This window comes from Diabrotica virgifera, chromosome 8, assembly GCF_917563875.1.
Source record: "Diabrotica virgifera virgifera chromosome 8, PGI_DIABVI_V3a".
Lineage (NCBI taxonomy): Eukaryota > Metazoa > Arthropoda > Insecta > Coleoptera > Chrysomelidae > Diabrotica > Diabrotica virgifera.
The window spans coordinates 129982627-130007256 of record NC_065450.1 but is presented as its reverse complement, the minus strand read 5'-3'; the positions used below and the strand labels follow the sequence as shown (position 1 = coordinate 130007256).

The following is a 24630-nucleotide window of genomic DNA, read 5'->3' as shown; positions in this document are numbered from 1 at the left end:
TATGAACGAGATCGAAACAGAAAATAAGAGACACAATTCAAAACCACTGTACCAATACTTAAAGCTAGGTAGTAGAAAACGGACAGCTAATGTAGCCATAGAAGCAGAAACATGGCAGAAGTATTTCGAAGAAATGTATCAAGAAACGGATATAGAAGAAGAAAGAGAAACAATAATGAACCCGGAACAAGGCGAAGAAGAAGAATTGACCTATACAGAAGTAAAAGATAAAATATGCAAATTGAAAAAAGGGGAAAACAGCGGGAGACGACGGAATATGTGCAGAACTTATAAAATACGGGGGTGAGGCACTATACAGAAAGATTTATGAACTAATACAGAATATATGGAATAAGGAAACAATGCCCGAAGAATGAAAGAAAGGAATTATTGTGACAATCCCAAAACAAGGTGATCACAGGATATGTAAAAACTACCGAGCAATTAATTTACTGAATGTAACATATAAAGTAATGACTGGTATAATTAGAGACAGACTAACAATATACACGTCCTGTCGCCAGGGGGGGTACAACGGCCTCCTGTATTCAGATGGACTTACCCAAGATTTTTTTATGTATTTTGACCTGTAGAACACGAATTTTTTGGGTAACAGTTGATCCGGATGTCGATAAGATTGTTATAAACCAAGAAGTTGAGGAATCACATAACAGCGATTTCTCGCAAAACAAAACATTTTTTTGTATTTTTTGGGCCATTTTAACCAAAAAATGTTCCTACAATTTTTTTCGTAGGATGCATAGTTTTCGAGATAAACGAGGTTGAACTTTCAAAAAATCGAAAAATTGGAATTTTTGAACCCGAAAAACTTTTGATTAAAAAATAAAATAGCAATTCTGCTTACCGCATTTGAAAGTTCAAGTCAAATTATATCGGTTTTAATTATTTGTATTGCCAAAAATGTATTATTTTATTGTTAAAACAAAGCTATAAACACCTAGTGCTTGAGTGATGTTTCAATGATTTCTCATTTAAAATCGAACGAGTACGTAGAGGAGGTAAAATTGCAAGCGGGGCTATTTCTAAGTAGCATGCAATAAAACGCATGTATTAGGCACGGGAAACAGTATGTGTTTATAGCTTTTTTTAATAATCAAAAAATAAATTTGTAGCAATACAAATACTCAAAACAGATATAATTTGACTTAAACTTTTAAAGGCGGTAAGCAGAATTGCTATTTTATTTTTTATTCAAACGTTATTCGGGTTCAAAAATTGCAATTTTTCCATTTTTTGAAAGTTCAACCGCGTTTATCTCGAAAACTATGCATCCTACGAAAAAACTTGTAGGAACATTTTTTGGTTAGAATGACCCAAAAAATACAAAAAAATGTTTTGTTTTGCGAGAAATCGCTGTTATGTAATTCCTCAACTTCTTTGTTTATAACAATCTTATCGACATCCGGATCAACTGTTACCCAAAAAATTTGTGTTCTACGGGTCAAAATACATAAAAAAAACTTGGGTAAGTCCATCTGAATTAAGAAGGCCGTTGTACCCACCCTGGCGACAGGACTAAATGCATAGGAGACTACCAGTACGGTTTCAGAAAAGGAAGATCAACGATAGATGCTATCCATACACTAAAACAAGCGATAGAGAAAACATACGAGTACGACGGAGAAGCACATATACTTTTCCTAGACTTAAACAGACTTTTGACAAACTAAGTAGACGAAAAATGATCCAAGACTTACAAGAGAGCAAAATACCAAATAAAATTATAAGAATGATAGAAATGACAATGCGAGATTCCCAAGCAACAATAGACACCGGAAGAGAGAGAACAGAAATAATAAAAATAAAAAATGGAGTAAGACAAGGAGATGCGCTCTCAACGGTACTATAAATAAAAATACAGTACAAATAATTGGATATGCGGACGATATAACCATAGTAACAATTAACAGATAAAAGGGCATTAAAGAAAACCTTCCAAGAAATAGAAAACGAATCCAAACTAAGAGAACTGGAAATAAATGAAAATAAAACAAAATACATGAATGTAAGTAAAAAAAGAAGACGCAACTGACAGAAATGACAATAGACGAACACAGCTTCGAAGAGCTTGAAACATTCAAATATTTGGGAGTATTAGTCAACAGAAGAAATGAAAGTGTAGATATGAAAAGAAGAATTCAAGCAGGAAACAAAGCATTCTACAGAAATAAGAAAATTTTCAAAGATAAGAAGATAAGCCGAAATACAAAAATGAAAATCTACAAAACGACCATAAGACCAATAGTGCTATATGCTTTGGAGACATTAACATTAACAGCAAGAGAAGAAGAGCAGCTGAAAGTTTTTGAGAGAAAAAATATGAGAAAAATTCTGGGACCAAAGAGGGAAAACGAAGAGGATGCAAGGCAATGGATGAACCACGAAATACAAGAATGGATGGGTCAAGAGAACATAGTTAGAGCAATAAAAGCACATAGAATTAGATGGTATTTACACATAATGAGAAGAGAGAAGAACAATCCGTTAAGAGTTATAACCGAATGGATACCACCAGGTACAAGAACCAGAGGCAGGCCTAAACTCAGATGGAGACAACAAGTGGAAGAAGACTTAAGAAATATGGAAATTAGAAATATTGGAAGGAAAATCAGAGAGAGAGAGAAGAATGGAGAAAGGTAGTGGAAACAGCGAAGTCACACCAGCAACTGTAAAAACTCAGAATGGGATGATCCCCCCATAAAAGGATCTTCAAGTGAAAACGGCTTCAGCTTCCACGGGAGCGTATAGCGTTGCAAAAAATATGCATTTGGGATAAATAAATTAAATAATTTTTAAACTATTTGACCAATTGCTTTGAAATTCAAAATATAATTTAAGCACAAGAAGTCTCAGCATTCCATGTAATAGGAAGGTTCTAACTTAATTTTTACATAAGTTACGAACATTTAAAAAATCTCAAAATTTATGACTTATTTTGCAATTTTCTAAGCAACAAATAAGGATAGACATATTCTTAGACGTTTTTTATATGATTTATGAGTTTCTTATTCTCAAATTTGTTTAGAATGCTTCACTTTTTAGTAATACGACTAAAAAAGCGAAAATTTACCGTTTTTTGATCTTCATTTGTTTATAACTAAGTATATCATCAAAATCGGCTGCAGAAAACATATAGGTTGTTAATATAGATGTCCATACTACTCAAAAAATTTAGTTTCGGCCTGTAGGGGGATGTGTCACGACAAAAATCCAATTTCTCTGAACTATAATTAGGGGGTGATTTTCGCGATTTTTTTACCAAAAAATAAAAGGGACCAACAATATTTTGAGCGTAACTCACTTACTTTTAATGTTACAAGTTTTTTTTTTAACAAAAATAAACCTTTTTTTAAACACTTTATAAAACAGTTGAAATGAATTTTCCCCGAAAAGTGCTCCGTTTTTGGGTTATTTTACATTGAAATATTTGATTTGGAATTTGATGAAGAAGAACCTACTTTTCATTAGCTACAATTCTGCTTCTACTGGGTCTACAGACCTCAAGCATACAACATTTTTTTCGGTTTTTTAAGCTATATTTTTGCTAAGAATATTTTTTTCGCTGAAATACTTGTTTTTGAGTTATCTCCGAAAAACCGTCCAAAAACATGTTTTTCTCTGTTAAAAATGAATATATTTACTTGCAAATAACTCGAAAAGTATTGACTTAGGGGAAAACTCTATAGAACAAAAGTTGCTTAGAATTAGTCATTTTATCCAATTCCGGGCCTATTTTGAACGTATATTTTTTCACCCCGTATTTCTCAATTTTTGTAAAATGGAGGGGATGTAGAATTGTAAACTTTTTCTTATATAATAATAGACAATTTTGACTACCTATTCCCAAATTTTCATCCTTCCTTTATTTTTTTTGGGGTCAGATTGTTCTTTGATCGGGCTAAGTATATGTAAAGTTTTCCAAAAAGGTCGAAAACACCCCGATCATACTTTATTGGAATAGTTGTAGATGTAGAAGCTGACCTGATTGAGCTAGAATGCTGGGAGAGGTGTCATTTTGCATCATTTTTAAAGCTCTTTACAGTGATATATACAGCATGATGCTACGATAAACAAGTTTTTCTCAAACAAAATAGTTATTTTCCTAACAAATGCAGAAAGTCATACAAGTTCGGCAAGCAGTCGAGTGCGGAAAAGAGACTTTCTGCAAGCGTTAGGAACAATATTTTTTCTACGAGTCTTTAAAAAATGACCAAATCTTAATCAATTAATTTACTTAATATGAAAATACATACACAAATTAATTCTTTGACAAGGTTGTCAAAATCAAACTTTCAGCATAATTGGTTAGCATGACGACGATCTTGGTTTCCATAACGACGATTCAAAACCACTGTTATTGTCTACTGATTTGACTTTCGAATATTATGTCAAAATTATTTTATTTCATCGAATTCTCGCGTTAATTTCATTAAACATTAACACAATAAGATATATTTGAAATAAATTAGTAAATAATATCTAAATATTAGTTTATTGCGTGTATTATAATTACTTTAAGGCCACATTAACATATCTAAATTAACACGCGTGCAGAAAAGTAAAACGCGTGCGAAAAAGTAAAACGCGTGCAAAAAGTAAAACGCGTGCGGAAAAGTAACACGCGTGCGAAAAAGTAAAACTTTCTAAACTAAAACACGTGCGCGAAAGTAGACATTTTTGCACGCTCACTTAGAAAAAAATATATTTTGATTAAGTTTTTTCCAAAAAGTACATAATTTAAAATTTTCATAATATTCCTGAAAATACATAGTACTGTTGTTAATAACATATAAAAATTTTATCATGGGATGGTGATGGGTTCAACATAAAAAAATAAATTTCACACATACAGCATGGTGCAAATAATAATAATAATAATAGGATTTATTTAGCTTTTTAGCTATTACATTACAAATAAACATTTACATATATTTAAATAACTATAACTTAAAAACGAAAAATCAACTAATTCTTAAAATACAATTTTTTTAACCTACTTTTGAAGACTTTAACATTTGGTGAATCTTTTATGCTAGATGGTAGACTGTTATATTCTTAGTCCTTCAACAAAAAGAGTTTTTTCCATGGCACTTGTATTGAACCTTTCAATATGATAATTATCAAATCTTAAATTATACTGACCTAACAAAAGTGATCTTTTAATGACATAATTATTGAAGTAACCGATTTTTTACCAATTTTTTTACACAGAAAATTTATATGTTTGGTAAAATTTAACTGTGGATCAAATAAAATTCCAAGATATTTAATTTCATCTACATAACTTATTATATCTTCACCTATTTTAATACTAAAATTTCCTTGATTAAATTTAGAACAATTTATCTTTGTACCCAAAATCATACACTTAGTTTTTTTAGCATTTAGTTTCAATTTATTTGCCATCAACCAATTATTAAGAATATCTAATTCATCATTTATTGTTTGAACTAAATTATTAAAATCTTGTCCAGAGACAGAAATTAATGTATCATCTGCAAACAGATTTACAAATGAATTCTTAAGATAGAGATGTAGATCATTTATATATGAAATAAATAATAATGGTCCAAGAACGCTTCCTTGGGGAACTCCATATATAGTACCTATTTCGTCTGAAATATTATTATTTACTTTAGTTTTTTGACATTTACCGTTTAGATCATTTTCTAGCCATTTGAACACAACTCCAGTTATTCCATAATTTTTGCATTTCGTTAATAACATCTGCCTGTCTATTGTTTCAAAAGTCCTTTTTAAATCTACAAAGACACTAATTACTATTTTACCGTCATCTATATCTTTCTTCCATGTGTTACATACTAACTGGCATGCATTTTCAGTAGAGTGCCTACATCTAAAACCAGATTGATTTACAAACAGCAAATTATATTCATTTAAATAGTTAAATAAGTGATCATAAACTAATAATTCAATGATTTTTTCGATTATCGGAAGTAAATTAATCGGCCTAAAATCTTCAAACGCCTGTGGTTTACTTATTTTTGGTACAGGTATTATGGTACTACATTTTAATACTGACGGCAGAACTCCTGCTCGCAGGCAGGTATTAACTATGTTTAACAATGGGTAACCAACCACTGAAAATATCCCTTTCAACAGTGACACTGTCAGAATATCGTCACCAGTTGCTTTATTTTTTAAACTACTTACCACTTTATGCAATTTACCAAGTGAAATGATGGGAAAAGGATCAATCTTAGAAACAATATCAAGCTGTATTTCAGAAAAATTTGAGGATCTAGGAATATTTTGAGCAATCCCCTCAATACTATCAAAGTAAAACTTATTTAAGTCTTTAGTAACATTTAACCTACTATCTAATATGCTAAAATTCGATGTATTATTACTACTGTTTACAATTTCTTTTAAAGTACTCCACATTCTTTTACTGTCATAGCGACATTGATTAATTTTTTGCTCGTAAAATATTTTTTTTTTCTTCTAATTAAAGTAATAACTTCATTCCTCTTCCGTTTGTACCGTTGAAAATCTAATGGATTATTCGTATACCGAAATGTTGAAAAGCACATGTCTTTCTCTTTGTAAATTTCGTACTTCTTCATCAATCCAATAACTACTATCAGAACGGAATTTATGTTGGGTTAGTGCTATCTTATCCAAACTGCTTCTGATATTATTTAAAAAGTATTCATACAAAACGTCAACATTGGTAGACGAATAATTCCAATCTTTTCCAATTAAATCAATGTTAATTGCTTCAATTTTCTCAGGCGTAATATATCTTGAAGATACCATTTTTAAATTCTTTTTTGCACAAATATTAATGGACGTACCAATAATGTCGTGATCAGTAAATTTCGGAAAAGTTCGGTCAGTTTCCTGAATTTTGCAATTTGCGATAATTAGATCTATTAGAGTTCTGGAGTTTGCAGTAATTCGTGTTGGTATTTTAACGATTTGTTTACATCCAGCTGCTTGAATAATATTTAAGAGTTTAGTCCCGACTACAGAAACATTTAACACATTTACATTAAAATCTCCCAACATTACAATGTCATTTGTACACATTTCTTCTAACTCAAATAATTCTTGAAGAAAATCAAAAAATACAGCACTAGATCCATTTGGTGATCTATATACACCACCAATAATTAAATGCTTTTGACCAATCGTTACTTTAAGAAGTGTGCACCAATACTTCATTTGAATTGAAAATTGTTTCAATTCTCGGTAAATAATATGACTACGTACATAACAGATTACCCCTCCAGTGTGTCTGCTAGTGGAATAATTTACAGAACAATTGTAACCTTTTATCTGGTATTCAGCTTCAACAATATCATTAGTTATGTGAGTTTCCGTTACAACTACAAGAACCGGTTGAAAATCTGTTAATAGGGAGTTTTTGTGCACACAAATACGTAAACGTAACGCATCTTTTTGACATATACGCTTGCGCATTAATGGTTGAACTCCCGTATCGCGATACGTATTACCTAAGGTTACGGGCTGGTACGTTAGGTTCATACGCATCCCTATCGAGCCGAAAGTCACCGAATGCACACGAGGATCTTGCCCGATTACCTACCAAATGAACATTTCATCAGCGTACTATCCGTTTATAAACATTTTAAGGTTATAGTTATATTGGTTATTGGTTTAGTCTATTTGAGTAAAATTATTCTGTTTGTAATTGGAAATTGGAACTTCATAATAGATTTAAAATTTTATTGTTTTTAAGTTGTCTATTAATAAAGCAAAACAAACAAATCTTGTATTAATTTAAGAAATACAGTGATCACCACAATTAATAACTAGATAAACAAATGACCTAGTTTCAGTAAAATTTTCAAATAAATATTACCACGCTATTTACATTATACCTACTGGAATTCTGATGTAGGTATACAATAATTTACAACTAAAAAGTAGATATAAACAAAAATAAAAAAATTTTAACCTGAGGAAAAATAATATTTTTATATTTAAATAGAAGCAATTAAAACCATACAATTTCATTATTCATTTATCTTTTTTTACATTTGTATATTAATTGTATATTGTGTGAACATTGTTTTATTTTTTTGAATGTCAACGGAATTTAAAAGTGACTTTACGATTTGCTTTACGTTACGTTAAGGCAGTTACAAAAACTACCTATTTTAACATTCATCCTCTACGACACGTTAGTTGCTTTACGTATACGGAGATGCGTACGTTACGTAGCAACAAAAACTCCCTAATAACTGTTTTAACTCACAAAAATGGGTTGTTAGACCTTCTATATTAACACATAAGATTAAACCATTTGGATTTGAATTGTTCTGATGACTTACCGGTAGTTGCTAGGTGTATTTCGTTCTGGCTTTTGCTTGGTCACATGCTCGCTTGTAAGACACGCATGTCTTATCGAAGACCGAATGATTAAATTTTATTCCAGGGATTTTTAAAACTTCGTGCGCATACTTACAGTTTGTACACTTTTTTCATCTTCCTTACACTCACTGCTCTTGTGTGGACCAGCACATTCTGCACACACAATTTATGGTTAAAGCGCCAACACTTAAAACACCGTAACACGTTAATATGTTCGTACACACGACAACTTTCCCAACCAATGAACATCTTCTGTTTATTAATTAAGTGCTTAAACACATCTGCAGAGGTTTCAACAATAACACTATAATAATTTTTATTTTTAGGGACGTATTTTTTAATAATTTTTATCTCGTTGGTCGACATCGTTTCTAAGAAATTTTGTTTTTAATATTATTTAAAAACACAGTTTCATCAACCAGTTCATTTTGTTTAACCCCCGTAATTAGAATTTTTGGGTTTACCATTTGTGGCGTTTCAATATCATATTTCTCCGATAATTCATTAACGGCGGCATGTTGAAGTTTTTACAATGATTCTTTATCTTCACATTCAATTAGTAATCTACCTTGGCTGACTGGTTTAATTTTAGAGACTGCTACAGAAATATCTGCCGGTTTAATTTTTTGTGCCACTTCATTTTTAGTTTCTTTACTGGTTTGATTAATTTTAGGTTTTATTATCAACGACGACTGCCCTCTTGATACTACAGCTGAATAGGATGCTTTTTTCTTCTGGTCACTATCAACTTTTACAGCTTCCATCACTCTTTTGGTATCTTCTATTAATTATTCAGTTTTTGTATCTACACTTTTTATATAACTTATTATTTTAATTCTTTCTTCCAACCTAATGACACAAACATCACAAAACCAGAAAACATTAGGAGAGTCATTAACGGGTTTAATTACTGCGTCCTTAACTGTAACACAATGATAATGATACAAATTTTCGCAGAGTTTACATTTAATTCGTTTTGTATTAACGATAAAATTGTCATTACAATGAGTACATGTATTCGCCATGACGACTAACGACCGACTGTGAAATGAAAGGAATAAATTCGTAATGTCGCAAGTTGGCAACTTTAAGGAAAAATTCCGAAATAGCTCGATTTTTATTTTTAAATTGTATATTTTTGGCATATGTATCATACTAGTGACGTCATCCATCTGGGCGTGATGACGTAATCGATGATTTTTTAAATGAGACTATAGGTCGTGTGTTAGCTCATTTGAAAGGTTATTTAATTCTCTGCTCAGTAATATACACAATAACATAATTATTTATACAGAAAGTTTAATACAAAAGTTTTTTTTTAATTAAATTAATTGACAAAAAAGAAGAATGTATGTACATAATTTATCTGTTTCTGGAAACAGTAAAATATATTTTAAATTAAATAAATTACACACATTCTTCTTTTTTTGTGTGAATTAATTTAATTAAAAAAAATGTTGCCACCCTGTATAAATAATTATATCATTGTTTATATTACTGAATAGAAAATTGGATAACATTTTAAAAAATAATCGATTACGTCATCACGCCCAGATGGATGACGTCACCAGTATGATACATATGCCAAAAAATTACAATTTAAAAATAAAAATCGACCTGTTTGAGATACGAGATAAAATATCATATTTTGTATTTTGACAACGACACCCGATTTCGGCGTCGGTCGAAACGTTAATAAATTCAGGTTTTTAGTAAAATTGTGGCTTATTTCGAGATATTTAAAGTTAAACATGTAACGGCCCAGATATTTTGATTAATGTATTGTGCCGTTTAATTTTAAACTTCAAATATCTCGAAAATTAATGATTTTATCATTAAGGATGAAGAGTATTATTATTCATTCTTAACGATAAATTCATTAGTTTTCGAAATATTTGAAATTAAAAATTAAGCAATTAACTATTTTTAATGGGAAATAAGCCACAATTTTACTAAAAAACTGAATTTATTAACGTTTCGACGCCCAAATCGGGTATTTGGGCGTCGCTTAAATATGATATTTTGTATTTTGACAACGACACCCGATTTGGGCGTCGAAACGTTAATAAATTCAGCTTTTTAGTAAAATTGTGGCTTATTTCCCATTAAAAATAGTTAATTCCTTAATTTTTAATTTCAAATATTTCGAAAACTAATGAATTTATCGTTAAGAATGAATAATAATACTCTTCAGTATTAATGATAAAATCATTAGTTTTCGAGATATATGACGTTTAAAATTAAGCGGCACAATACATTAATCAAAATATCTGTGCCGTTACATGTTTAACTTCAAATATCTCGAAAACTAATGACTTTATCGTTACGAGTAGAGTAGGTTATTTACATAAAGAGTATTGGAGAATCGAAAAATTGCGCTAAAATGGCAATTCCGCTAGTGGCGTAGAATTTGGGAAGGATCAACCATTCGCTGTCCCCTGTCGTACGCCACTGGTAGTAGCCAGAAACGTTTATTTATCATAATTTCATAGGATGTATAATACCTATACTTTTTGTCAAGTATGAAGAGGATAGGTCGAATAGTTTTAAAATACTGAGCAAAAATAGTTTTTAAATTTTTAAATAAAACACCCTGTAACTCGGTAAGGAGCCATATTTTATTTAATCGACTTTGGTTAAATCTTAATATTTTGATGTCTTCCAGCACCCATTGGCTAATGTCCAATTAATTATGTGATACCCTGTATAGTTGCTTATGACTGGTGTATACAGCGCCAATTCTTCCGAGTTGTTCATCTCTGTATAAGTAAAAAAAATTGTTTTTTAAGGTACCATACATTATATATTGAATAAAATACTTTAGTTTTTGTTTTTTGTCAGTATTTTAATAAATAAAAAAAAATGAAAAAATCTAACACATTCGTCAAAGAAACGCGTGGCGCGTCTTCATCGAATAAACGGTTTTCGCCCCACGCTTTTCTTTAAGAATGTGTTAGATTTTTCATTTTTTTTATTTTTTGCTTTTTAGTTGATTTTTTTATAATATTTTTAATTTTAGTCACTCGTAAATAAAGAAAAGCGTTTCTTAAAAAAAAATTTTTTCATATTTTTTTATTTTTTACTTTTTAGTCTTACACTTTTCAAACATTAAAATATATCGTCATGTTTATTAAAATATGTATAAAACATACGATGTACTAACATGAAAAGTAGTTGGAATGGGCAAAAAATTTGAAACTTTATTGTTTATTTATGAAGCATAACGTAAACAATTAACGCAAAAAGTGAAATTATGTATGGTTCATATCATTAGCTACAATCCGTAAAAGTTTCAAGTTTTTACATCGTAAAAAACAAGAGAATTTAAGCATTTTCCATTAAAATAGTTTTTTATTTAAACAATTAATAAACATAAAAAAAATTTTATTGACTATTCGTGTATTGTTCCAGCAAATGCATATGTCTGCAAATTTTCATTCATTTGCATTGGAGAAAAGGCAGCCAAATTAACGTTTAAAGATTTGACGCAAACTATTGAACTAAATACAAGCGTTTAAAAAATATCTAATACAGCAGAACCCCGCAAATCCGAACTAATTGGGGAGACAGCCTGTTCGGATTCCGAAAAGTTCGGATTATTCGAAAATTAGCCTAACTAATAATTCATTGTCGTTGATTTTGAGTCACAAAACGTTCTCACAAGAGTGTGGACAATATTTTTGGACTCAAGTTGACTACAATAGAATCGAAGTAAGTTTATGTTTAACCTATATACTATATTATTATAAGCACTAGGTACGTATAAAGTACGTATTCATTTTCAAAAAATTTTATAAAATGTCAAAATCCTATTAATCCTACATTGTTAAATTTTCTGGTTTTACTCTCTATAATAAACATGTTTTTAAGTTTCTGCCTTGAATTTTTTAATTTTATTCACTTTCCGTTGGTTCGGATTTGCCGAACGTTCGGATTAGCGGGGTTCTACTGTATTTTTACTCCATTGGCTCACGATGTCGTCAAATGAGGACATCTTGTAGTGACCAAACTACATATCGCACTATGAGTGCAATACTATCGTAAGCCAAAAAAATTTTTTTTTGAGATAATCGGGAAAAATGTTTCATTTATAGCACTTTATACGCGTGCAAAACTATTAAAACTAAAAATTTAATTATCATGGTATAATTCCCAAGTCAAGATACTATAATATTCGCGTATAAGGCTTATCGTTTTTGTACAAGACTATCACATTTAAAAAAATATGATAGTCTTACATCTAATTTCCGTAAGCGGCAATAAATTTGGGTATTTTGTATTAAAATGTGATAGGTGATGTGATAGCAGTACACCCACAATATTTACGAATAACGATAAAAATGCAAGAGTTTAGTGTTTAGTTTCATATTAGCAGTGACTAAGATCAGTTTGTGTCTGCGAAATGATATATATGACATTAAAGCGTTAACAACTAAAATAGGGAAACCATGGACGTATAAATAAAGATCTTATTTATACGTCCATGAGGGAAACAATTTACAACCAATATTAATAATGAGAAGGTAATTTGGAGTAATATTAAAGTGCTGCAGTGTAGAAAAGATTCCCCACATTCTATATTTTATAAAACAAGCTTTGAATCAGGACACATTTAAATAAATCTTAATTAACCGATCCAACTTAATTAACTTAAAAAAAAATGAACCAATTAAAAAAAAACCAAAAAAAAAACAAAATAAAAAAACAAAAAAAAAAACAAAAAAAACAAAAAAAAAACAAAAAAAACAAAAAAAAAACAAAAAAAAACAAAAAAAAAAGAAAACAAAAAAAAGAAAAAAAAAAATAAAAACACACACAAAGAGGGCTAAAACCTCCGCGGCGTTGAACCGGGTTGATGCTCTATCTAGCGCGGAAGGAAAAAAAAATTAAACACCTTACACTTTACTAATGCTACATATTACTAACAAAACAAATGAATACATTATGCTCAAGTTTGATACTATGAAACAATTTACACAAACTATTTATACAATCTAACATAGTCTGGCTAATTGGTCCTCATCAAAGCCATAAAAAAAACCGATCCAACACGGCAACAGAGGAATATCTGAATGCATCATAAAAGATATAGTTCTTGACAATGCCTACAAGGAACTCCTGGGTATAAGTAAGCAAAAAAAAGATGGGTCACCATCTGTGTGTAAGAAAAATTTAATAAAAAATACGAATCACTCCCAGCTTCCACCAGTGCAAGTAATGACTCAGATGTTGAATAACTCATGAAGCAAAGGCTTAGGTTATAAGTGAAACACAATTTGTATTTGTGCAGAGGAATATCTGAATGCATCATAAAAGATATAGTTCTTGACAATGCCTACAAGGAACTCCTGGGTATAAGTAAGCAAAAAAAAAGATGGGTTACTATCTGTGTGTAAGAAAAATTTAATAAAAAATACGAATCACTCCCAGTTTCCACCAGTGCAAGTAATGACTCAGATGTTGAATAACTCATGAAGCAAAGGCTTAGGTTATAAGTGAAACACAATTTGTATTTGTATATTCTTAATCTTATGTTAATGGTTTTATTTAATAAATTACGTTTTGTTCGGAAAATAATGATTCTGACTTTTATCATCATTAAATTATTATCTTATATGTCAAAATGTGTATTATTACTACGGTGCAAGACTATCTTAACTTCAAATATATCAATATCAGGGTATTATGTTATTATTTTAAAAACACTAACTAAAATGAGTCAATCTAAATGTGTTGTTTTAATTCACAATACCATTAATAGGGTTGATGTAAAAAAAGATAAAAATTTGAGCCAAACTAAAACGTTCATTATCTTCACATTTACTTTTCGCACTACTCATAGTGCGATATGCATTTTGAAACTATAAAACTACTATAAAAAATTCGCAAAAAAGCATCCTCGCTATGTTGTAACTTTCAAGTTTTTAGCTAAAAGAAATTTAATTCGTGAACGAAAAGGTAAATGTTGATTTCCACTTTCCAGTGTGCACTATTAGACACTTTTTCAAACTACTTAATTCCATAGTATTAGACAAAGTTGGCATTCTCTGCAGTGTGTATTCTCAAATGAGTTTTCAAATGACCTGTTTGTGTAAACTGGTTACAACAAATTTCACTTTCAAGGCAGTTTCACCAGTCACCAGTGTGCAATCTCAAATGTGTATTCAAATGACATTTGTGAGAAAAGTGCTTTAAACAAATTTCACACTTATGAGGCTTTTCTCCAGTGTGCATTCTCAAATGACGTTTTAAACCATGTGCTTGAGTGAACTGGTTAAAACAAATTTCACACCTGTAAGGCTTTTCTCCAGTGTGAACTTTCATATGTGATTCCAAATGACTTCTTTGACTGAACTGTTTAAAACAAATTTCACATTTATAAGGCCTTTCTCCAGTGTGTAATCTCACATGTACTTTCAAACCATGTGCTCGAGTAAACTGTTTAAAACAAACTTTGCAATTGTAACGCTTTTCTGCAATGTGTGTTTTCAAATGTCGTTGCAAAGAACCTGCCTGCTTAAATTGCTTAAAACAAATTTTACATTTACAAATAGAATTGTTTGATGTTTTTTCTTCAGTGTTTACACTTATTTGTTGTTCTGTAGTGCATGCAAGTTCAGTTTTCGTAATTTCCATTCCTCTATGAGACATACCTAAAATAAAAATAAAAACTAGAAAATGTTTTTTTTTATGCTGGAACTGCAGGGTAAAACGAAGAGTAATAAAATTGAGTAAGAATGAATATCGATATATTTTTGGCATAGTAACGTAAGTCACCAACAACGTTTTTGTAGAAAAACCATGTTTTTAATTTAACCTCGTTAAGCTTATTTAAATTATACAAAATTTACTAGGGTGTTTTTTGAGGTCTACAGTTTAATAAAGAACAATATTTTTTAAAGTTTTTGTATAGTTTTAGCGGTTAATTGATACTTAAGTTATTTTACGGGTTTTAAAATCTTGAGCCTTGATAAAAAATGTAACGTAAGCACACATATACGTCACTTTGGCCGGAAATTGTAGCACTTAAAATAATTTGGAAAGAATTACAAACAATCATTTATTATAAGAAACACAAAATAACGTTACAACAATAAATTAAGTAAAAAAGGTAAACTATTTGACACGGAAAAAACTAAAATTTTTAGAGTTATTATCAAAAGAAAATGAAACTTGGATCATTTTAAAAATTCTTATTTTTTTAAATTACCCTTTTGTTTCAAAAATATACATTCTCAACCAGTCAAACTTGTTGAAATAATTATTTATACTATCATAAAGAAATTCTTGTAAGGATTACTATACATTTTTAATTTTTGTGGAAATGAGATATGTTTTATTTTTCACTTTTTCCTAAAAAAATTGAAAGGGTTCTCTTATTTTCATCATAACTTGCTTAATTTTGAAGCTATTAACTTCTTCTGCAGCGAAGTACTTTGACAAGTGCTTAGCAGGTATATTTTATAAAGTGCATCGTTTTCCCGTTATTTAAGCTTGAATACTCAGATTTGAGTACTCGTCGAAAATAATATACACTCATTTACCCATAACTCACTTTGAATTAACATTAGTTTAGTTCTTTAAATAAGGGGTGTATTTAGTTTTTTATTATCCTCAATTTCGCCAATAATAACTTTTTTGTAAAAGCTTATAGTTTTTGAGTTATACGTGAAAAACAGCTTTAAAGCAGGCTTTTTATTACGAAAAAATAAAATCTTTAATATTTAATAACTCAAAAAGCATTAATTTATTTTAATAACGTTATATAACAAATTTGTCTTAGAATTTGTCCCTCTATCGACTTATGGTATTATTTTTAATAAAATAATTTTCACCCCCGAGAAGGGGGATCATCCACCCCCAGGGGCGCAAGTTTGCATAATGTCACCTTTATTCCTTGAGGTATTCTCTAACTACTCACCAATTTTCATGAAAAACGATGAAGGTTCAACGAAATCGAAGGTGAAAAGCTTCAGTGACTGCACTATTCTATGCAAATCAGAATAGAAACATGCAAGCAATATTTCTTTATTTCTAACCGTTTTCTAGAGATAAGAGTTCAAATTGCTAATTTTACAATTTTTAACTTATTTTTTGAGAAACATTTTACATTTTATATCAAAATTAACAAAGATTTTTTAACAAACAATTCAACCGAATTTTTTCTTAGGTTATGTCAAAATAAATTGTAATAAATAAACGAAATTAAATATGAAAAGGAGTTTTACAGGTTCACAATGTTAGTTAAGGTTTTAGAGTTTTTTGAAATATAACTAGAAAAACATGTTTTTCGTTATAACACTTACCTAAAATCAATAATTTAGTCGATTGTAGCACGAATCTGTCACTATCGTAAGCCAAACACTGACTGCGAAAATCTGACGTAAGTAACAGAAACCGATCGGTACTTACGTTATTATGGCGGTAAACGACGTTTGCTTACGTTATTATTATGGAAATGGTGCTAAAGTTGCGTTTCTTTTGACGGTATGATTAAAACAATTCTAGACATACGTTTTTAAAATAGTTAAAAAAATGGTTTAAAGTAATTCTAGGCTTACTACACTTTGGCAGTACCTTCTAAACACTAATAGCGTTAGTTTAATGGAAAAACATGATTTTCGCCAAAAATGTCACTTACGTTACTTTGCCAAAAATGTATCGATATAATAATAAATAAAAGTAAAACATACTAAAACGCTATTAACGAAACTATATTCTTTTATTGACTCGCATCAACAATATTGGATTGGGACCGTGCAAGTTCGGAAAAGCGATACCTGGTTTCATAGCTCGGCAACATTTTTCGCACTTTTAATTATATTGGCCAATTATATTAGTCCTGGTTGCTGGATAATTGTCAAGGCCATAGCCCAAAAAAACTATAAGAAGAAAAAGTAAGATCGAGGTTATGTTATTTAAAGGTAAACAATTGTATACAGTGATGAGCGCGTTAATAACCGGCAAAATAGCGCAAAAGATGGAAAACATATTAAACTGTGAGATAAAAAGAAATAAAATTAGTAGAGGTGTTAAAATTACCGATAGTAACATATTCATTGACATTATATTGATTGTTTCCCACCTTTAGACGTATCAGATGAGTATGTCAACTAAAACTGCCACTGTGACAGTGGCATTTCTCAAACTCGTCCGATACATCTAAAGGTGGGAAACAATCAATATAATGTCAATTTTTAAGTTACTATCGCTAAATTTAATACCTCTACTAGGTTCATCCCTTTTTATCTCACAACTTAATATGTTTTCCATCTTTTGCGTTATTTTGCCGGTTATTAGTACGCTCATCACTGTATAGTAAATAAAATTAATTATTAGAATGCAGTACTATGCTGCGTTCCGCAGTCACTTTTCAGTGTGGGCAGCATATCCCAATATAAAACTTATGGAACCTTGCAGCTCAGTGTTGCCGGTTTTAAGCAGACGAACTTAAAGTCCGTCTAAATGGAATATTCCAGAAGTCCAAAACATCTTGATTTGAAAATCTGTGGGTTTTATTATTTTTAAATAATTCATAGATAGGTACTATGAAAGATATTTATACGATATTAAAGACATATCATTTGAATATTAATTATAATTCTGTGGCTTGGTTCTAAAAGGGCCAATGTCAAATTTTTGTTTTTTTGTACAGCTTTCTTTTGAATTTAATATTGACCAAACAAAATGCAAAAAATTGAAATTGGCCATTTTAACACCCAGTCACCTGATGTGGCTTAATGCTAAAAGGGCCAGTGTCAATTTTTTAAAATGCTTTAAAATTTATTTAATATAAATATTAATATCTCTTGGCAACACTGTTCTTCATAAGAGTCTGTACTGAACGGTGACCGTGGAACGCAGTATACAAGCAAAATACAATTAATTAAATTTACTTGTATATAATAATTGCATATCATATCAATATTGTGGAGCAACATATAATTTTTCTTCTTCAATGACAGTAGGTATGAAATATACGTCAATTTGACAATTTCAATTGACAATATGAATTATTTAAGAAAGTTGCAAGATTTCTCCACTATTCGCGCACGATCGTTTCTCGTATCCCTTCCAAGTACTTGCACACCGCGAATAGTGATATCATGAATTTATGCCAATTAAAAGGAGAAAAGGATATTGTATGTATGTATACACCGTTCTTAGGCGTCAACGCCCTTCGGTAGGGATCTATGGGGGAGTATCACCGAGCCGCAAGCCCTTATCCCTTGCCGTACTGCTCCCTCATAGGTCGATCAGATGCCCGCATATTCCAGTCTAAGCGCCAGATTCATATTTAGAATTTTATACTGACTCGTTAGCCTTTTTGTTTTCCGATGGCCTGGGCTGGGCTTGAACTCACGTACCTCACGGCGGAGTGAAGCGTGGGTCAGCCTCTAGTCGCACTGAGCTATCCGATCGACAGGATATTGTCATAGTACTAATATTGTTAATATAGAGAAATGATGGTTTAGGTATGGCACAGATGTTATAAAAAACAGTATCTGGTATAGGTTATAGCTAATTACAATTATGTGCTTCTTTTAGATCTTTTAACAGAAATTTAATTTTTTTGTTACAATAAGCAAGTTAAGGGTAGACAATTATCATGTTTACTACATTTTTAAAAATATATAATTTTTAACTGTTTACTTTCTGACTTATATTTCGCACCCCGACTTCATTAGTGCCATAACCCCGAAATCGTAAACTTTTCAGGAGAGCAAAAGCAAGATTTTATGTGAACTCTTCATTTTTTTTTCTCTGCAACTTCACTATCTAAGTTAACCAAATTCTGCATTCATGTTGATTATGTGTGTAGCTATGTAATGCTAGTATTTATTTTTAGTTATTGACATTGCTTTACCCTATAATTCACCCTTAAAATATGATAAGGCGGTATTGCTAAGGCACCATATTCAAAATTCGAGGATTGGGGCGTATCAAGCAGGCTTATCTCAGATCATGGTACTAACACAAGTTTTACTTGAGTCCTTTTTCTTGAGAAACAAATGAATTATCACATGTTAGAGCAATATTCAAAAATGCACGGTACTTAACACACATCCACTCTCGACCACAGCGTGACGCAAGATTGTTTGTGGCAGGCTTGCTAATGCTGGAATCGCCAAAACCGGAAAAGGTAATAACGACACAGGCGAAATATCTAGATTTTAAGATAACAAATATATGTGACATTATTCCACAATGAATACAACGCGTAAAGGAACCAGTTTTGCACAAAAACGATTTTCCATTTATTTAGGGTTATGGGAACGAAGTCGGAGTGCGATTTGACCAAATGTTTCTCATCATTCATCATTCCCTTTGCCTTATACCTATGCGGGGTCGGCTTCCCTAATTGCATTTCTCCACACAACTCTATCCCGGTTCATATCAATATTAATCCCCTTTACCAACATGTCCTGCCTAATCGTCTCCCCCCACGTCTTCTTTGGTCTTCCTCTCCTACTCCTTCCAGGAATCTGCACTTCAGCTACTCTTCGTATTGGATGATTAACGTCTCGACGTTGAACATGACCAAACCATCTCAACCTATGCTCTCTCATTTTGGCATCAATTGGTGCCACACCTAGACTTTCCTAATATACTCATTTCTAATTTTATCCTTTCTTGTCACTCCACTCATCCATCTAAGCATTCTCATCTCCGCCACATGCATTCGTTGTTCCGCTTTCTTTTTCACTGCCCAACATTCAGTTCCGTACATCATAGCCGGCCTTATGGCTGTTTTATAGAATTTTCCTTTCAGCTTCATTGGAACTTTTCTGTCGCACAACACACCACTCGCTTCCTTCCACTTCATCCATCCAGCCCTAATTCTACTGCATGCATCTCCATATATTTCTCCATTACTCTGTAATACCGATCCCAGGTACTTAAAACTATTGCTTTTTACAATCAGTTCACCATCCAAAGATACCATTTTATTTGTATTAACTCCATCTTTAAATGGATATTCTAAATACTGTGTCTTTGTCCTACTAAGTTTTAAACCTTTTTCCTCCAGAGCTCGTCTCCACTGTTCCAGTTTTTGTTCTAAGTCTCTTTCACTATTTCCTACTAACACGATATCATCAGCATACATTAAGCACCATGGAATGTTACCCTGTAGTTTCGCTGTTATCTTGTCCAAAACTAATGAGAATAAATACGGACTAAGCACCGAGCCTTGGTGCAATCCTACTTTCACATGAAATTTATCAGTCTCTCCCACACCTGTCCTAACACTAGTCGTTACTCCCTCATACATATCCCTCACAATCTTTACATATGCACCAGAGACTCCTTTCTTATTGAGTGCCCACCACAGAATCTCTCGAGGAACTGTATCATATGCTTTCTCAAGATCAATGAATACCATATGAGCGTTTGTTTCTTTACTCCTGTATTTTTCCATCAACTTCCTTATAATGAAAATTGCGTCTGTTGTTGATCTGCCCTGCATAAAGCCAAATTGATTCTCGGATATGTCGGTCTCTTCACGTATCCGTCTATCAATTACTCTCTCCCATATTTTCATGGTGTGGCTAAGCAGTTTTATAGCCCTATAGTTTGTACACTGCTGTATATCTCCCTTGTTTTTGTAGACAGGTACTAATATACTGCTTCTCCATTCGTCTGGCATTGGTCCAACTTCCATAATTCTATTAAATAAACCTGCTAGCCACCTTGTTCCTGTCTCTTCCAATGCTTTCCATACTTCCCCAGGAATATCATCTGGTCCTACCGCTTTTCCTTTCTTTATTTTTTGAAGCGCTTAAGCCACTTCCTCGTTTGTTATTTTGGTGACCATTGCTGCTACTGTCTCCGTTGACTCCACAGGCTGTCTGTCAAATTCTTCATTTAATAAGCTGTCAAAGTACTTTCTCCATCTCTTTTTGACATCCTTTTCGTGAACTAGTATTTTATTATTTTCATCTCGGATACATCTAATCTGATTAAAATCTTTTGCTTTCTTTGCTCTCTGTTTGGCTATTTTATATATCTTCGTTTCGCCTTCCCTGGTATCAAGTTGATCGTATAGGTTTGAATACGCTTCTGCTTTAGCTTTTGCTACTGTTACTTTCACTTCCTTTTTCGCGACCATATAGTTGTAAAGATTTGTGTTGGATCTGGTTTCTTGCCACTTTTTATATAATTTTCCCTTCTCTTTTATTTTTCCTCTAACTTCGTTTGACGACCACCAAGTCTCTTTATCCTCAAACTTTTTTCCTGACGTTTTCCCCAGTACTTCAATTGCAGTCTCTCTAATACTACTGGCCATTTTTCTCCAAATTATAGTAGGGCTTCCTTTCATGTTCCAACATATTTTCTCTACTATTCTTTCCCTGAATTCTTTGTTCTTTCTCATCTTTTAGTATCCACCACTTGATTTTTTGTGGTCCTCTCCGATATTTTGGTTTAGTTTCACTTTTTTACTTCGATGTTCAGAACAAGCAGTTGTTGTTGGCTTACTGTCTCACTAAGAGCCCGCGCAAACTGCAGACTTTTTAGTCGGCTTCTTATCAGTACAGAGAGGTATGCATCGGTGTAATGTGCGCATCTGCATACCTCTCTGTAGTGATTAAAAAGCCGACTAAACTATCGGCCGACTAAAAAGTCTGCAGTCTGCGCGGGCTTACTATTACCTTGCAGTCCTTGCATTAACGTATGTCTTCTTTCCTTATCCTGAAATAGTCTATTTGGGATTGATGTTGTCCACTTTTGTACGTAATAAGTTGAGTTTCTCTCTTTTTAAAGAATGTGTTAACAATCGCCATATCTAGTGCTGTTGCTAATTCAAGCATATCATCTCCAGCTTCATTTGTAGTTCCAAAGCCTAATCCCCCATGTATTGCTTCGTATCCTGCCTTGGCTTGGCCCACATGTGTATTGAAATCACCTTCTATTATAACTTCCTCTTCTGACGGAATATCACTTAGGATGTCTCCTAATTGGTCATAGAAACCTCTTCTTTCATTCTCACCCAGACCTGTTTGAGGAGCATATACACACAACATTCAATACCTCTTTATCAATTACAAATTTCACTGACATCATTCTATCACTCGTTCTTACAACTTCCACAACGTTTTATCTTTCATTTCACTATCAGCAATTATACCAACTCCATTTCTAGTGTTACTACTCCCTGCATACCACAATTTGTATCCTTCACCTAGTTCTTTTGCTCTTTGTCCTTTCCACCTAGTTTCTTGGATGCAAGCAATTTGAACTCTCCTTCGTTTGAGCGCATCCACTAACTCCAGACTCTTATCTGTAAGACTACCAAGATTCCACGACCCTATCCTGATTTTTCTAACCTAAAATGGTGTTCCCCCTGAGATAGTCATCACCCGGAAATCCGAACGGAGGCTCATTTTACTTCCGGCACATTTTACCTCAGGAGATGCCATCATTTCAGTACAAGTTTTTTATATCATTGGAGAAGGTCTTTTCATTATTATGGCCTGAAAAGATATTGTTTGGATATTTGATGCCTGAATGCCTTTTCTATCAGCACCATACCCTGCCTTGCACGTTTAGCCAATACACCACCAATGCAACCAAAGTGCAGTATTACCCCACACCCGCCTGCATTTTTCTGTATATGCCAGGATCCCTACTGTAAGGACTGCCCTATAAGCTAATGTATTGTTGCCCGTATCCCGCCGCTAGGAGGCACGTACTTTATTCGGGACACATTTGACCAAATGTTTCTAACATGTAAAAAAGCTCATCTATATCATAAAATATCCATTATGGATAACAAAAAATGATTTCTGTTGCATTTAAGTTTATTAACCCCTTCAATGTGGCAAAGGTAGATCCAGGACCGATTTTCGGAAAGGGACATGAACTTTTTTGACGGTGAGGTACCGAGTGGTCTGTGGGATATAACAATTACAGTAATTTTTTTAAATTCTCCGGGGCTCGGGATCCGCCCTTGCCTAGCCTACTGTTGGCTACGTACGGTGGTGCACACGGGTGCATCATGCTATAATATGCATCATATTTAAGGTGTATTTGTTCGATCCAAATGTTTTTATTCAAATCTGGAGGTAGGGAAACCATATAATTTTTCGTTTATTTTATTGTTTCCAAATTCGTATAATTTTTAATAATTTCCTTTTGAAATGGTATTTTATAGATACAATTTAATTTAACTCACATATTATGTGGAATAATATATTTAAATAATAAATATTGTTTTATTTCTAAAATTAATATTACTTTTACATTAATTTTAATTGGTTGAAGTGTGATACTGTATTTTAACCGATAACGCTAAGCGCGCGAATTCGTGTATCGTGCGACTTGCCGTATGACGGTCCGACGCGAAGAGGTTAAATGTGCAATCTCCAGTATGCAGTGTTGGATACCTTTTCAAACTTAGTAATTCCATATTATTAGACAAAATTAACATTCTCTGCAGCGTGTATTCTCAAATGAGTTTTCAAATGACCTGTTTGTGTAAACTGCTTATATCAAATTTCACACTTGTAAGGGGTTTCACCAGTGTGCAATCTCAAATGTGTCTTCAAATGATTTTTGTCCGAAAACTGCTTTAAACAAATTTCACACTGATGAGGGTTTTCTCCTGTGTGCATTCCCAAATGACGTTTCAAATTAGGTGCTTGAGTAAACTGCTAAAAACAAATTTCACACTTATAAGGCTTTTCGCCGTGTGACCTTTCATATGTATTTTCAAATTAATTTTTTGACTAAACCGCTTAAAACAAATTTCACATTTATAAGGCCTTTCCCCAGTGTGCAATCTCGAATGTATTTTCAAATCGTATGCTCTCTTAAACGGCTTGAAACAAATTTCACACTTGTAAGGCTTTTCTCCAGTGTGAGCTCTCGTATGTTCATCCAAAGTACTTTTATGTTTAAATTGCTTAAAGCAAATATCACATTTATAAGGCTTACTAAAGAAGTAAAAATCTTCCTTTATAGATGGTAAATAATTTATTTAAAATTTTTTTATAAATTTTAATAAATTATATACCATCTACAAAGCAAGATTTTTACTTCTTTAGTAATTTTTATTATGGTATACAGCCAATGAGAGGGATTTATTCCTTTTAATATTTATAAGGCCTTTCCCCAGTATGCAGCCTCAAATGTATTTTCAAACCATGTGCTCGAGTATACTGTTTAAAACAAATTTCGCACTTGTAAGGTGTTTCTCCACTGAGCGTTTCTAAATGTCGTTTCATATTACATGCCTGCTTAATTTGC

The 24630-nt window shown here is 32.1% G+C and overlaps 1 protein-coding gene and 1 pseudogene across 4 annotated transcripts in view; both read right to left on the bottom strand.

Annotated features, from left to right (window-relative positions):
- Positions 1-24630, bottom strand: part of LOC126890486 (zinc finger protein 271-like) — a 114806-nt gene that overhangs the window by 9706 nt on the left and 80470 nt on the right. The window lies entirely within an intron of this gene.
- On the bottom strand, positions 19302-20601 carry LOC126890487 (uncharacterized; annotated as a pseudogene).